The following is a 13,469-nucleotide window of genomic DNA, read 5'->3' on the forward strand; positions in this document are numbered from 1 at the left end:
AGAGTGCAGGCAGGGACTAGTAAGACTAATGGCAGGAGAATCTACTTGATGATGAAATGTGTTGAATCAAGAAATAATCTCCCAAGAAAAACACATAGTGTTCATTATTTGTGTGTTGAAAACTGGTGTACAAGAGGGAATCAGCCTGTGTTTTATGAAGATGTGCTAACTACGGAATCAGCTCTTCTCACATCTTTAGATTATAGGATACAAAGGCTCAGTGGACTGAATCTTTTCTGATGAAGCCTGAAGATTTACAGCAGAAATATCCTACTTCTGGGAAATTCACAAATCCTTTAAAATGAGTAGAATAACCTATTTCTATTCAGATGTTTAATTTGGCATGGGTATTTTCATATTGATGAATAGCATAGCTCTACTCACGGCCGCAGCTTCACAGACCTGTGAAGCAGCTTTAATTTCTCAGCATTCCCATGAAACTCATTCTTTTGCTTCCCTTCAGATATCATTGCGTCTTTCAAGTATTACTTTAGAAATGTTCCCCTTTAGAGGGCTATCAAAACTGCAGTCATTTAAGAACTGTGCTGAGGCACGTTGGTGGGACTTAGCTAGATGGTTTTTCTGTTCAGGCATGCTGGCACATCTGAACTGTGCCTGCTCCTGTGACTTGTGTCACGCTTGGAAGACATGGTGCTGGCTACAGAGTCCAGGCTCTTGGGCTCAAGTGGGTGGATAGAAATCTACTTCTGCTTCCAGGGAGTTTCTAGATCAAAAAGGAAGAATGTAGTCAATCAAGGTTTTGTGGTTGCATCTTATTGAGAAGACTTGATCCAGTTTTCAGGTATCTGGAAAGGACTCTGACTGCAGAATGATTTAAATATAGAATATAATGGTCCATTGGATTTAGGCTTACTGGATGTTGCTGTTGTTAGATTGATTTGTTAGCTTCCTTCATGATAATGACCAGAAATTTTAGAAAATAGGTGATGCAACTTCAAGTAGTTAGAAAAAATTCACTGCCTGTGTCCCACATCCTTCTTGATGCTTTAAATTGGTCTCATCCAAAGGCCTTTCTCTTATCTGAGTATCTTCTAGCTTTGTATGCTCCCAGACTGTGTCTGGCCCAGGACATGACTGTCCTCTGCTGAAAGTGAAACCTTGCATATGCTGAGGTAGCACGAGTTGCTGCACTGGAATGTGAGATAGCTGCCATGCGTGCCATGCCTGCAGTGCCGCTGTATTCTAGTACCTTTGCAGTCATATAAAGGCAGCTGGAAGATCTTCTGAGGGTGCAGACAATCCTTGAAATCATAGTAATCAAAAGCCATGGACCTTATTTTGGTTTGTTAAACTGGAGCTGTTAGTGTAAGGCAGTGTTGAATCACTAAAGTGATATGTTGGTGTTACTCACAGACTTAAGTATCTACTTTCCATTTTTAACTTAGATGTTATTGTGTTTTCTTTCCAGATGAAGTGAGCCTTTCCTTGGGCATCCATATGGATTATGTCACTATCAGCTGTTTCTTTATTAGTGCTATCAAGGTATCAGAATTCAGTAATCTATATTCCTGATGATAAATTCTAGTTTTACAATTGGTACAGTGTTAGTGTTTGTAGAAAACTTAGGAGGAAGCATGCCAGCCATATCAAAATTTCCACAAGTGATCCATAAGAGACAATACATGGAGATAAAAAGGAAAGACAAAGACAATTGTAATGCCAGAAATCCATGCATTCCATGGCTTGGCTGCAATATCAGCTCATATTGATCTAGAAAGCATGGGATGATTTAGGTTTATTTTTCCTTATCTCCAAGTACCTGCAAAAAATATCAGTTGTTTCTGACCTTAAAACTGTCCGTTTTTAATAGTGTTTTGAGTACTCAGTCAATGACACAAAAACACAATTTGTATTATCGAAGTGACTTCTGTAGCTACTGGTTTGAAAGAAGTGATGGATGTAAATTGAAAACCAGACCCACACATGCTGCTGTTTCTGTTGCATGTGATTAGCAGCAGAGATTTTCAGCCATAACAGGAGAAGAGGTGGGAAGGCGACAGAGTTGTTTTTCTAAAGGCTGGCAGTGTCTACAAGCTGCACTGTATCTGGTCGGTGGTGTGTGCCTTATTAATATTTATGCTGCATTAAAGAGATATTAAGAAGCAACTCTTTGTCTTAACTAATGGTAATGAAATGTTCAGAGGTATCCATTCCTTCACAAGAGATCAGCTATCTGTGCTGGAATGGGTTTTGTTGTTGCCTTGATTGATTACTGAAGACAAGTTGAGCTGTTCCGTTCTGCAGGAAAGGTTTGCTGGCATATACTTCTCCTCTTTGGCTTTCTCTTTCTTTGAGGTGATTGACTAAAACCAGTCCTTTGCAAATGATGCAAATGTCATGTAAGTTCAGGCATGAGATGAAAACTTAATATTCTCCTGTCAAAACTGAAAAAGCCCAGCTCAGTTGTTGGTATTATGCCTTGCTGACTCCTAGATGGTGCAGGCTGGTGCTGCTGGCAGACCTGGCCAAAAGGAGCTTGTTGAGAGGGGGAGGCAGGCTGGGGGCAGCAGGGAGTGGGGCACAGCACATGCCCTCAGCAGACAGAGGGGAAGCTGGCTCCTTTAGCTCATTGCACAAGAGGGTGGAAACTCAGAAAGTAAAAAGCAGTGAGACAGCTATTGGGATGGGTTTCTGGAGTGGGTTGGGAACTGGGTGTGGTGGGTTTTTCTTGCTGACCTGGGTGGTAGGGATTTCCTCTTGAGTTTCTTGGAGTGCATGTACTGGGAGGAGCAGGTGAGATGGAGGGAGATCGGGGCAGAGGAGCTGAAGAAGAGATCCAGGAAAAGCAGAAGGATGTATACAGATTTACCATACTTAGCATTGGGTATATAGTAAAAGCAGAGGCCCTAGATTGTGAGGTACCTCTGTGGAAGGAAGAGAAATGCACCTGCGGGATATGTGCCTGATTCAGCCAAACAGTTTCCAGGAAACTAGTGATATTTTATGAGGTGTTAGATCATGAGGCTTCTTTTGCTCCTCTATGTAATATCTGGGCATGAGGCAGATCCTGGGGCCTCATAGAAGACTTGCAGCCTTTCTCTTCACCTCTAGACCCTCCAAGAGGAATTGGCTACCTTGTGCTGGGCACTTGGGAATGCCCCCAACATCCCTATGTAGCAGGAGGAGCTGAACCAGCGCAGATGTGGCTGCCTAGCAGTGAGGTATGAAGGGGTCTGTTAATGAGTGGCCCAGCACTTCTATAGAACTTTTGGTGTCTGCACAGAGGTTTTCTGTCTGGCTGTGAGTGCAGCTTAGTGCCCTGCAAGGGTGCTTAGCACACCATAAGGCATGTTTTGCCTTACAGGGAGGTAAACCCTTGTACTCTTTCTTCCTTGATTTTTTTTTTTTTTTTTAAGCAAGTCTTCATGGTCTTTTTATAAGCCCCTAATGAAATGATCTTGCCAAGAGTGACTTATGGCAATTTGTCAGAAGCTGAAATGATGTAACTACTTCTGTATCAAAATCCACAACATGGTTAAAATTGAAGTCTTCAAACTTTGTAACTCTGACTTGGTGAAGTCAGACCTTACTGAAGACCTCTCTGTGTGCGTTGCCCTGATTCAGATGTGAAACCACTGAAGACTCTTCAGCTGTCAGAAGATTATGGATATTTAGGAGAGAAGTTGGAGGGTCACAATAAATTATTGCATAAAGAATAAGTGCAGTGGAAAAGGTGATTCATTACTGCTCTATACCAGTCCTATATTCACGTAATTTGTTCAAACTCAGCTGAATTCAATCACCTTGTACAAGGCTAAAGCTGGGAGGGAAATATGCTGCACCTGGCCCATATGAGCCCTCTCCTGAGGGTGGTGTTTGGCCCAACCCCATTGCTCTAATTCCTCAAATGGAAAACACAGGCACAACTGTCTCTGAGAATGCAGAAAGTCAAGGTTACTGGTAGGGATACAAGGTAGGTGGGTGGTGGGCTTGTGAGCCTCCCAGGCAATAGGAGATAGCTTGAGGTGAATGCCTGCTTTGAACCATTTTGCTGGCTGAGGCCAAAATGCTGGAGCCAGACCTGTGAATAGGCTCTGAGCAACTCCTGCATGTACTGTATTTACTGCTTAAACACTGATCAGAAAACTGGCAGACTGCCTGGAGTGTGTTTAGAGGGACAGATAAACAAAGTTTGTGATTTGGACTTCTGGACTGGGGAGACTCAGCGTATTTTTTTTTTCCTGTGTTCTGTTGCTGCTTGAAAAACGGGTGAAAGTGTCTGGGGAAGGGAATGTTTGCCATGGCATGGGTTTGTTTTGCCATGTGGGTGGATGGTTCCTAGGAGATGTGTTGAGCAGACACGCCTGATGAACCCACAGAAGTTTTCTTCCTTCGATAGCATGTTACTAGTTTATGCTGATAGCACTAAGCCCCCAGATAAATTCCCTTTCAACCTCCTGTTTTTGCTGTCAGGCTCCATGAAAATCTAAAGGTAGTAGTGCTTCAGAAGGTGAAAGATCTCAAGCATAAACAAGTACCTGTGTTAGAGGCAGAGCCACTTGATGTGAGGAGACATGGAACAAATTGATCTGCTTGCTTGTCTCAGCTTGCAGTCCTGAGAAATGAAGTATTGCTTGTGAGCTTCTGTAGGAAACATATCAGCTTTTAAAGTAAATGAATAATTCTGTAACTGCAATGTTAACTTAAGGAGAAATTACATTCAAATTAGTCTTTTAAGTTTGGTATCTTTGGTTTAGTCCAGTTCTTTGAGGATATTCAATGCATGACCTGATTTCTCACTGAGTGCTTGGAAGCTATTTTGCTTGATGTTTTTTATGAATATCAAAGTTAAAAAGCTTTGCCTGGCTGAAATCTGCCTCGACTATACAGAGAGTTCACTGACGTGAAAATCCTTTCCCCTTCTGCTGTCCTCTGAGGAGGAAGTTATTTGAATGTTAGGAAGTACTGAAAACGTACCCATCGCTAGTGCAGCGGAATAAACAAAGGGCTTTTATGAATTGCAATGATTTTAGTTGCAATCTGCTCTGAAGTAACCAGGCTTATCTATGGGCTTTGCTGTTTTTTCCTTGTTTGTTTTTTCCTCTTTTTCCTCACTGCTGTAGGATTTGCTAGTGTATTGTTTCTCTGGCATGACATCTAATTCCTCGGTGTGTAACATAACAAGACTTTGCGTGCAAGTTTAGCTCTTACGGATTGATGACAAAGAACCTAAACCAACAGGACCTTTCATTATTTTTCTCCATTTACTGTGCTGTATTTGTCTCGGGCCCACTTCCAGCTCAGAAGTCAATTTTTCCAATTTAAATACAAATTGTTTGCTTGATATGATCTACCAGAGCATTTTACTAAGCAATTACGATCAGAATCCTGCTGATGGTTTCATACTGAAAAGATCAGAGCTAGCCTGTGGGCCTGCCTACAGCTGATGGGAGTAAGCAAAAGTGTTGTGGGATCAAACACCAGCATGATGTGGGGATGGTGAAAGTCAACAACCCTTTTCTTTCCACTCAGTGCCAGAGTTAGCAGCTTTAACTTCCTACAAATGATGTCAGAATCACACTTCTGATTGTGGATCCCTTATACAGATGATGGTTGAATAGCACTGGTCTTCTCCCTTTTTTTATAAGGGATAATGGCGTACAGGGTAACAATCAGTAAGTGTATGGTGGAAGAAAAACCCATTGAGTATCTATCTGTTTGCATGGGTGCTACTTTTTTTCTTTTAATTAATTATTCTGAAAGGGAAATTGTATGCACTTCTGGAATAAAATTTTACCCTAATGCAGCATTTTGGAGGATTGCATATCATTAGTGTTATTCTATTTCATAACAGACTTAATTTGTGCTCAGAAGTTTTGGATAGTTTCTACTCTGTAGCTTCACTTCCCGGGCGTTGCCACTAGATGTCCCATTTTCTATCCACTTTATACTGCTTTAAAGTCATTTCCGTTCTTTGGCGTATGGGAAGATGATTTCAGTATGTCAGCATTTGCATTATTCATATTTTCGCTTCCCCTTTGACCATTACTGCAGTTATTTTTGAATAAAATCATGCTAAGAGTGATTTTTACATGGTTTAATAAGCTTCTTACAGGATCTGGGAGTGGGAATGCGGATCTGACACAAAATGCAGGCATTTTTCTGTCATCATATAGTGTATAAGTATGGTAACTTGCTTTTGAATTACTGTCTAGCAGTGCTGCTATACTGGGATATATATTTTTAGAGAAATCTTGCACAAAGCCCATGCTTTCTGCTCTGTAGCTACTAACAGTGGCAAGTATTCAGCATAAATTACTACTTTGCTGGTTCCTTTAAAAACAAAAATAAATCTCAAGGAAAGACTTCTGAGTCAAAGCTATATGTGAATTATGCTGTGTGCTGCATCTGTGTGCAGGTCTGAGCAGAGGGCTTGTACCTCAGAGGTCTGTGAGTTGCACACAGCCAGTGCACGTCCAGATAGTGATGTTCACTGCTCTCTTTGTGCAAGTTATATGCACTTTGGCTCCAAAACTGCATGTTGACAGCAACAGTGGATTCAGGCCTCTGGATCCCAGAGGTCTGTTTCATGATCCTCTTCCATCTCTTGTCCTGAACCTCCTTGTAGTGTGTGGGGAAGCACATCTGTAGTGCAGAGCTGTGATGGGGCTTCCTTCCATTAATGACTGTGCAGATCACAGCTAGCGTTGCTGTGATGTCTGCATGTTTGCTGACTTCCTCCTATGGTTAGAGCTGCTCTCCATTTCCAGGATGTATGGCCTTGCTCTACTTACCCTCTCTGAACGGCTGCTCCCTAAAGCAGAAAAGTAGCAAGGTGAAAGCTCACAACTGGAAAGAGAAGTCCTAATTAGCTGCAAATATCTCTGGAGGAAAGAGGTAATCTGTCTGCAGCTGTCTCTCCCAGATAAAACTGGGAAGTAAATGTTTGGTATTAAGAGTATCTCTCCTGTTCATTAGTCTGAATGCATCATGCAGGTGTGAACACAACACCTTTTTCAAAAGCTCACAGTGTAACGTTCCCAGATATATAGATCTCACTAGAAGAAGACAGAGACACTGCCATTTAGGTTCATTAATTACTGCAGCTGTTTCTGGTGATAGCATTTAATATGCATCCCTAGATGTGAACTCTCCTTAATGTTCCTTCTGGTTGTGGGAGTGCTAGATGTTCCATGCTAGGAGGTGGGTAAGAAGTTAGGAAATAAAAGGTAGAAGTAAGCTAAGATCAAGAGAACTGATGAAGCTCTTTAAGATGCTAGTATCTCCTGATAAAACCATTGGGTCATTGAATGATGTTTGCTACATGCAGACCAAAACTGAAGCACTGTGTTCCAATGAAAAATAGCTCAGAAGACTGAGATCAACATGTTTCAGAAATGAAATGATAGGCTGAAGAGAAAACAAGTCAATGTGGGCTTTGTTCAGTTTTGCCTCCTTTTGGCTCACAATTAAAGTAAAATTTTGTGGGCCTGATTTTGCTCTTATTTATGGGAGTCAGTTTGTGCGGTTTCAAGGGAGCATAGCCATGCAGAGATGGGAGAGTGTTTCTTATCCTGACACCTTTAAAATAATTTCTAACTTTTTTTTTGTCAGAGAACACATAAGCTAAGGAGGCAGTTTTCAGTAATAGAAGCCCTTCAGCAGTGTAAAGGAAGAACAGAACAGCGCAAGTCGGTGGCTCGTGACCTGAAACCTGGCTTCAGTTGCCTGTCACCAGCTGCGGCCATAGCTAAGCCACTGATACTGAGCTTACCTTTATTCTCCATTTGAAAATGGAGATAAGTGATGCTGCACCTCATGACACTCATGGGGGTGCTAATGGCAGGTCCCTAGACAAGAAAGAAGTCTCACTATAGGCTCTCACCCAGAACTGTTTGAAAATAATAAATTTTTAAATTTTCTTTGCTCAGATATTTTTGAATTTGCACTAAGCTACACCTCCAGTGAACACAACTGAGTGCTTTTGTCTCTGCTCCTCCTTTCAAGGTATAACTAATGGCTTAACGGGCTAAGGGAATTATCTGTCTGGACTTACATTGGTTACTTAGAGGTATCTCAAAGGTATGTAGTTACATTTGAAGTATTGTGTAAAGAATTTAAATGCCTGCAAGGGAAATAAAAAGCAGTATTCTATTATAGTGATGGGATACACACTCTGTGTATGTGTGTCTCAGCATGTAATTTGCTCCAGATAAAAAGTGTTGTGCGGAACAACCAGAAATAGAGCAATAAAACCAAAGCACCTTCCTCCTTTTCTCTCACTTGGCTGGAGACAGGTCTGTGCTCCCAGCCATCAAGGAGGAAAGTTCTGCTTCTTGGGGAGAAGTGGGAAGCCTGGAGAGCAAAGCTTGCCTTAGGATAGTGCTGCAGGGCTGTGCTAGTAATGAATATCAGGATCTGAGATAAGCGTTGGAGCCTGGCTCAAGTGATTTCTTTGTTTGAATTTGGATTATTACATTGTTGATATACATATCTTTATATAAAGATAACTTCAAAGAAGTCTGCACCTCCTCTGCCTAAAAGAAAATGAAACATTTTTCTGGTAAGATGAATTCAGCTGGCTGATGCTAGAACAGCTATTAGTACTCCTAGCTCCCATTAACCTTTTCATATTGTACTGGTGTCCCAAGAGAAATCAAGAATCTGTCAGAGCACTGCTCTGTGATGGGCTGTGGATTAAAAGTAACGATTCACTTACAGGATACTGTCTTTTCTGGAATGTAAACCAATATGCAATCTTCAAAGCAAGTCTCAGAGTGCTTTGAAAAAATAAATGCATCTTCCTCTACTTTGTGCTCATAACCTGCCCTTCAGCAGGCACTCGGTGCCAGCACATGCAGCATAAAATAATTTTATAAACTTTCTGTCAGTATTAAATCAGAACCTTTTCACCCTGCCTGTAAATCAGTATCAGCCTCCCTCCTTCTTATTTTAACAGCATTACTGCTCAGCCTCTGCCTTGTCACTTCCACCTTAGGTGCCCAAGTGCAGTATAAAGCTCTTTTCATTTGTGCTAGCTTGCTGTGCTTGTGAAAGAGTGGGGTGAAATGAGACTCTGAGAAATGGCACTCTTCTGGCTCCCAGTTTGAGACAGAACTATTTCTCCTATTGACATTAATCATAACGCTAATATGAAATTGCTCTCTTTTCTGTCTCTTACCTTTCCTCTGGACTGTGGTTCATCAAGAAATTTTTACTGTTTCCTTTCTGAAGAGACATAAAATATGAAAAGTAAGCAAGATTCAGCTTCAGTTATAATATCATAACAAAACTGTGACCACAAGTGCTAGTGCCTGCTTCCCGAAATTTCCCAAGCCTGAAAATCCTCATTGGTAAGGTTATTGCTCTTCACTGCTTCTCCAATAGGATTTTAAGATGTTCTGCAATGTTGTTGTTTTTTTTTTTTTCTTAAGAGCAAATACTGTAACTGGGATACAGGCTGTCGTGGACCTTCTTGTATTATGTGAAAGTGGCTTTAATCTGATCACTGTGCTGATTTTTTTTTTTTTGATACGTTGAGGGACCTTTTCCTTTTAGCAGTCATGGCAAAAACAAACTTTACTTTAACCCTTGGTATTTGTGTGTGTGTGTGTGTGTGTGTGTTTTTGTGATGCCATGTTGTGTATATCTCAGAAATATTATTGGTAGCACAATTATGTACAGTGCTTTTGGGCAGGAGATGACACGTGGTGGAGGACTGCACTGATACAGCAAACTGTCAATTCTTTTATTTAAAACAAGAAACTTAAACTCTTTGTCTTTTTGTAGTCCAGCACCACACTCTTCACAGCAGCTGTGGGAGGCCGTGCTTCTGGAAGTAACTGCTTTTGTGTTAACTTTTCAGACTCAGACTTTCACCTTGTTTCTGAGAATAGTAAAAACAAGACGAAAGAAACAAAATCCATGTAGATGTTTTTAATATTGTAACCAGTCTTTGAAAGCTCTTTTCTGTCCCTCAGAATTTCCTTGCTAAGTTAATTATTTCAAATACCTAGTGATTGTTTTATCTTGTCTCTGCTTCACTTTTACAGCTACGTTGGTGATTTTTGAATAATTGATATGGTGGTCATTGGCCAAGGAAAGTCTGCTTGCTTATTTATTTTGAATAAATATGTCTAGGCTGACTTGCACATCTGAATTTCATACAGAAGCCAGAAGATCTACTGAACTCATGCTTCTTTGGGTAGTGTTTTGCAGCCCTGCCTGCAGGCTCTTGATCCTTGGAAGTGTAGGTTACACTGAAGCAGCTCTTGGTTTTGTTTGCTTGTTTTTCTTTAAGAAGAAAACAGAGCAATAACTTTGGAGAACAAAAGGTGACTTTTGAAGCCAGAATACAATCGTACAATCACAGTGACCAGCTGCCTCCACAGGTCCTTACCTTGTAGGAATGGAAATACGCAGCAAGCAAGAGTTGGTGTGCTTTAATCATCTGACTTGTTGTTGTTATTGTGCTGTTTTGCATTAATATATAGCTTTTAAAATCCCTTTTCAAGAGCTTAGGTCCTGGAAGTGCTAAAGTCTGACACAGCAGCCAGTGTATTTCCAGAACAAAAAAACCACAAATTCAGAATATATCCCTATGTTCATTCATTCCCATCTTTTCCTTCTGAAGAAATGTGAGGTTGCAAATGTAGTCTGTGCTTCTGAGGTTACTTTGGTTACAGGCTGCTGAGCACTTGGTTGTTTAACCAAAGCACATAACACCTCAGTGAGGTATTCCAGCATTTAGTTGCACTTTGAAAGCATGATTTTGAGACCAACTCCAGAATTTCACTCTGTAGGGATAAGACCTATATTTTAAAGCACAGTATTTTGATTTGCTTTCATTCCAGGTGTTTTCAGCTCTGTGCTAACGACGGATTGGAATTACCTCGTGCCAGCAGCAGCAGCAGCACTGGGGAGCAGACTGCTACGTTCTGGTAAGATGTTCTAGTAGTTGAAGGAGGGGGAAAGACTGCTTTCTCCTAATATGTTTTTTTGGTCATGTAAAAAACAGACTTCATAAAAAAAAACAACAAATCAATGTGGTTTGTGGTTTATAGGTGAATGTTATTTATACTAGAGCAGCAGCTAATAGTGTTAAATACTTGCCCGTGGTAGCCATAAATGTTCTGATGCTGGGAATCACATCTGTAACTCTTCCAGCCTGACTTAATTTTTTTTTCTACTGAAGGTAATCCATGTGATTTGCATTCACTTCTAGCTGTGTTTTCATAACTTCTATGTTACTTCTATGTTCATTCAGGATTTGTTGATACTGCTATTTTCACTTTGCATTCAAATCAACACAAAGAGTAAAATTCTGTAATTAGGAGAGTTTTTCAGAAATCTGCTCTTGGCAAATAGACTGGCAAATCATTAATAATTTTGTTTCAAAACTCCTAGGCCCAGTCGCTCCATGAAGTTATGCAAATATTTACTTGCTTAATCAAATCTTGCTAACATTTTAGTTTTAACTAGAGAAGGTTATATTCCTAACTTTGTTGGCAACACTCTTTTATGCTTAGTTTAACCTTTTCCACGGTTGGAGTCAGAGTTCATCTTGCAGCATGTATTTCAGACCCCCTCCAGAGAAGGGAAAGTGCTCTGCTCTTGCATCCAAGATTCTTTTTCTTGTTCTTCATGAATTTGAAAGCCAGAGGTTATCTTTGTTTGGCTGAACAATACCTCATCTTTGGCTGCGGGTGAGACTGCACACAGGACAGAACAACAAGGTACTTTGTGTAAGCTGCTCAAAGGTAGAAGAGATGAAAACTATTTCCAATAGCTTGAAAAGAATGATGGTGAACTTCCTCCATGATAAGCAAAGCATACAAACGTCTCAATTTGTTCCCAGATCCACAGCCTCCAACATGATGTTTATGGATGAAATGGAATGGGAGCATAAATTAGAAAAGATATTAAATAAGGGATAGGAAACAAAAGACACAAGTAAAAAAATCTACTTTTCAAGCTCAGAATACATGAGAAAAGTTGGGAAGGAGTACCATCTTTTGTCTTTTTAAAAAACGTATTATTACAGGCATAACAGTTTTGCAACTCCTTCATTAGTCTAGCAGAAATTTGGTGTCATATTGCCCAGTCTAAACCACGCTTGGTGTTATGGAAAGCCAAGAATTCCAAGCATGCATTGCAGCTCCGTAGGAGACAGGAGGGGCTTGCTGCAGCACTGGCGTGGGACTGCTGTCTTTCTGAGGTGGTGTGGTGACTTTGTAGGTGGTCAGATGCCATTGCTAAGTTACGTTAGACCAACATGCAACTTTTTCTAAATTACTTAAAGGCTGCTTTTATTACTTGTAAAACTTAATAGATGTATTTATGCCATTAAAGACACTGTATCTGTGCATTGCTGAAACAGATTTTACTAATCTATTTCAAAGTGAAGAGGACTAAAGCTTTATTAGTTTCTAGATACCTGACTAATAGTCCAAATAGTACTTAGAACCTTTAAAAAAAATTTCTCATTACCCAATAGCTGCTCCTTATCATGTGTCTGAGTCATCAAGGAAGTTTGAACCTTTTGGCTGTGCTCATATCTGTGGCTTTTGGCACTCAGAATGCAATTAGCTCTGCTCACATGCTTCCCTCTCATCAGCAGGATAGTGGAGTGCGTTAAAGAGGGCTCATTTACACCTTTTTGTGCCTGCACATGTGCACTTTCTAGATAGTAAAGCTTGAAATGTGATCCCAGTGTGACCTGTATCTGCTCTGGTTATAATGTGGAGGGAGAAAAGGACTTCTGCTTTCCCAGAAAGCGATGGGTGTGTGCAAGCTCGATTGTGCTTAACCTGAAAGCAACAAGTCTGAACTTTAGCTATGATTTTTGAAACCATTTCATAACTCAGTGTTTCCTTGAAAACCCTGATCCCACATCTAATCCATGTGTACATTTTCAGATGAATAGTGAGTTGCTCATTATATATCCTTTGTGCATCTTGCAGCATGTGTGGTGCCCGTTTCAATAGATAGAAGAAAATCAGGCTCCGGTTAGGAAATCGGGGCATTTTCTTCAACCATTTGGCTTCTGGTTCTGCAAATAAAGCCAGCTGGGTGGTTTTCAACCTTATGTAGCTGGAACAAGAAATGAGAGACAAAAGGTTTAAATTTACCTCGCGATCAGTAAAGTTGGTGTTTTCTGAAAAACACGACCACGGCACGTTAGAAACCTCACGTAATGAGATGATAGCGTCTTATTTTGGCAAAGGCGCTAGATTCCATTTGTGTACTTTTTTCCTCCTAACGCCCAGCTGGATCGCATCGGTGCGGGTGAGGGAGCGGCTAATAAAACAGCCGCGCAGCCCGCTTCCTCTATGGGGAAGCTTTCGGGCCTCTGGAACGCTCCCTTTGCAAGACGTTGTAAAAGTAAAAGCCCCCGCAGGGAGTTCCACGTCCGAAGTCACGGTGCTACCCACTCCGGGGCGATCCCCGCCTTGCGGCCGCAGCTCGCGGGGCCCCGGGCCGGGCACACCGCGGTCACCGCCCGCTGG

The 13,469-nt window shown here is 41.1% G+C and overlaps 1 long non-coding RNA gene across 1 annotated transcript; it reads right to left on the reverse strand.

Annotated features, from left to right (window-relative positions):
• Positions 1-9,685: 9,685 nt before the first annotated feature.
• Positions 9,686-13,312, reverse strand: LOC146544467 (uncharacterized). Its single transcript, XR_014883016.1, has 2 exons — positions 13,092-13,312; positions 9,686-11,827 (listed from the first exon to the last, which is right to left on the reverse strand). It is a non-coding gene; the product is annotated as an uncharacterized LOC146544467 (long non-coding RNA).
• Positions 13,313-13,469: the final 157 nt, after the last annotated feature.

The sequence above is a fragment of the Meleagris gallopavo genome, chromosome 4, assembly GCF_905368555.1.
Source record: "Meleagris gallopavo chromosome 4, MGAL_WU_HG_1.1, whole genome shotgun sequence".
Lineage (NCBI taxonomy): Eukaryota > Metazoa > Chordata > Aves > Galliformes > Phasianidae > Meleagris > Meleagris gallopavo.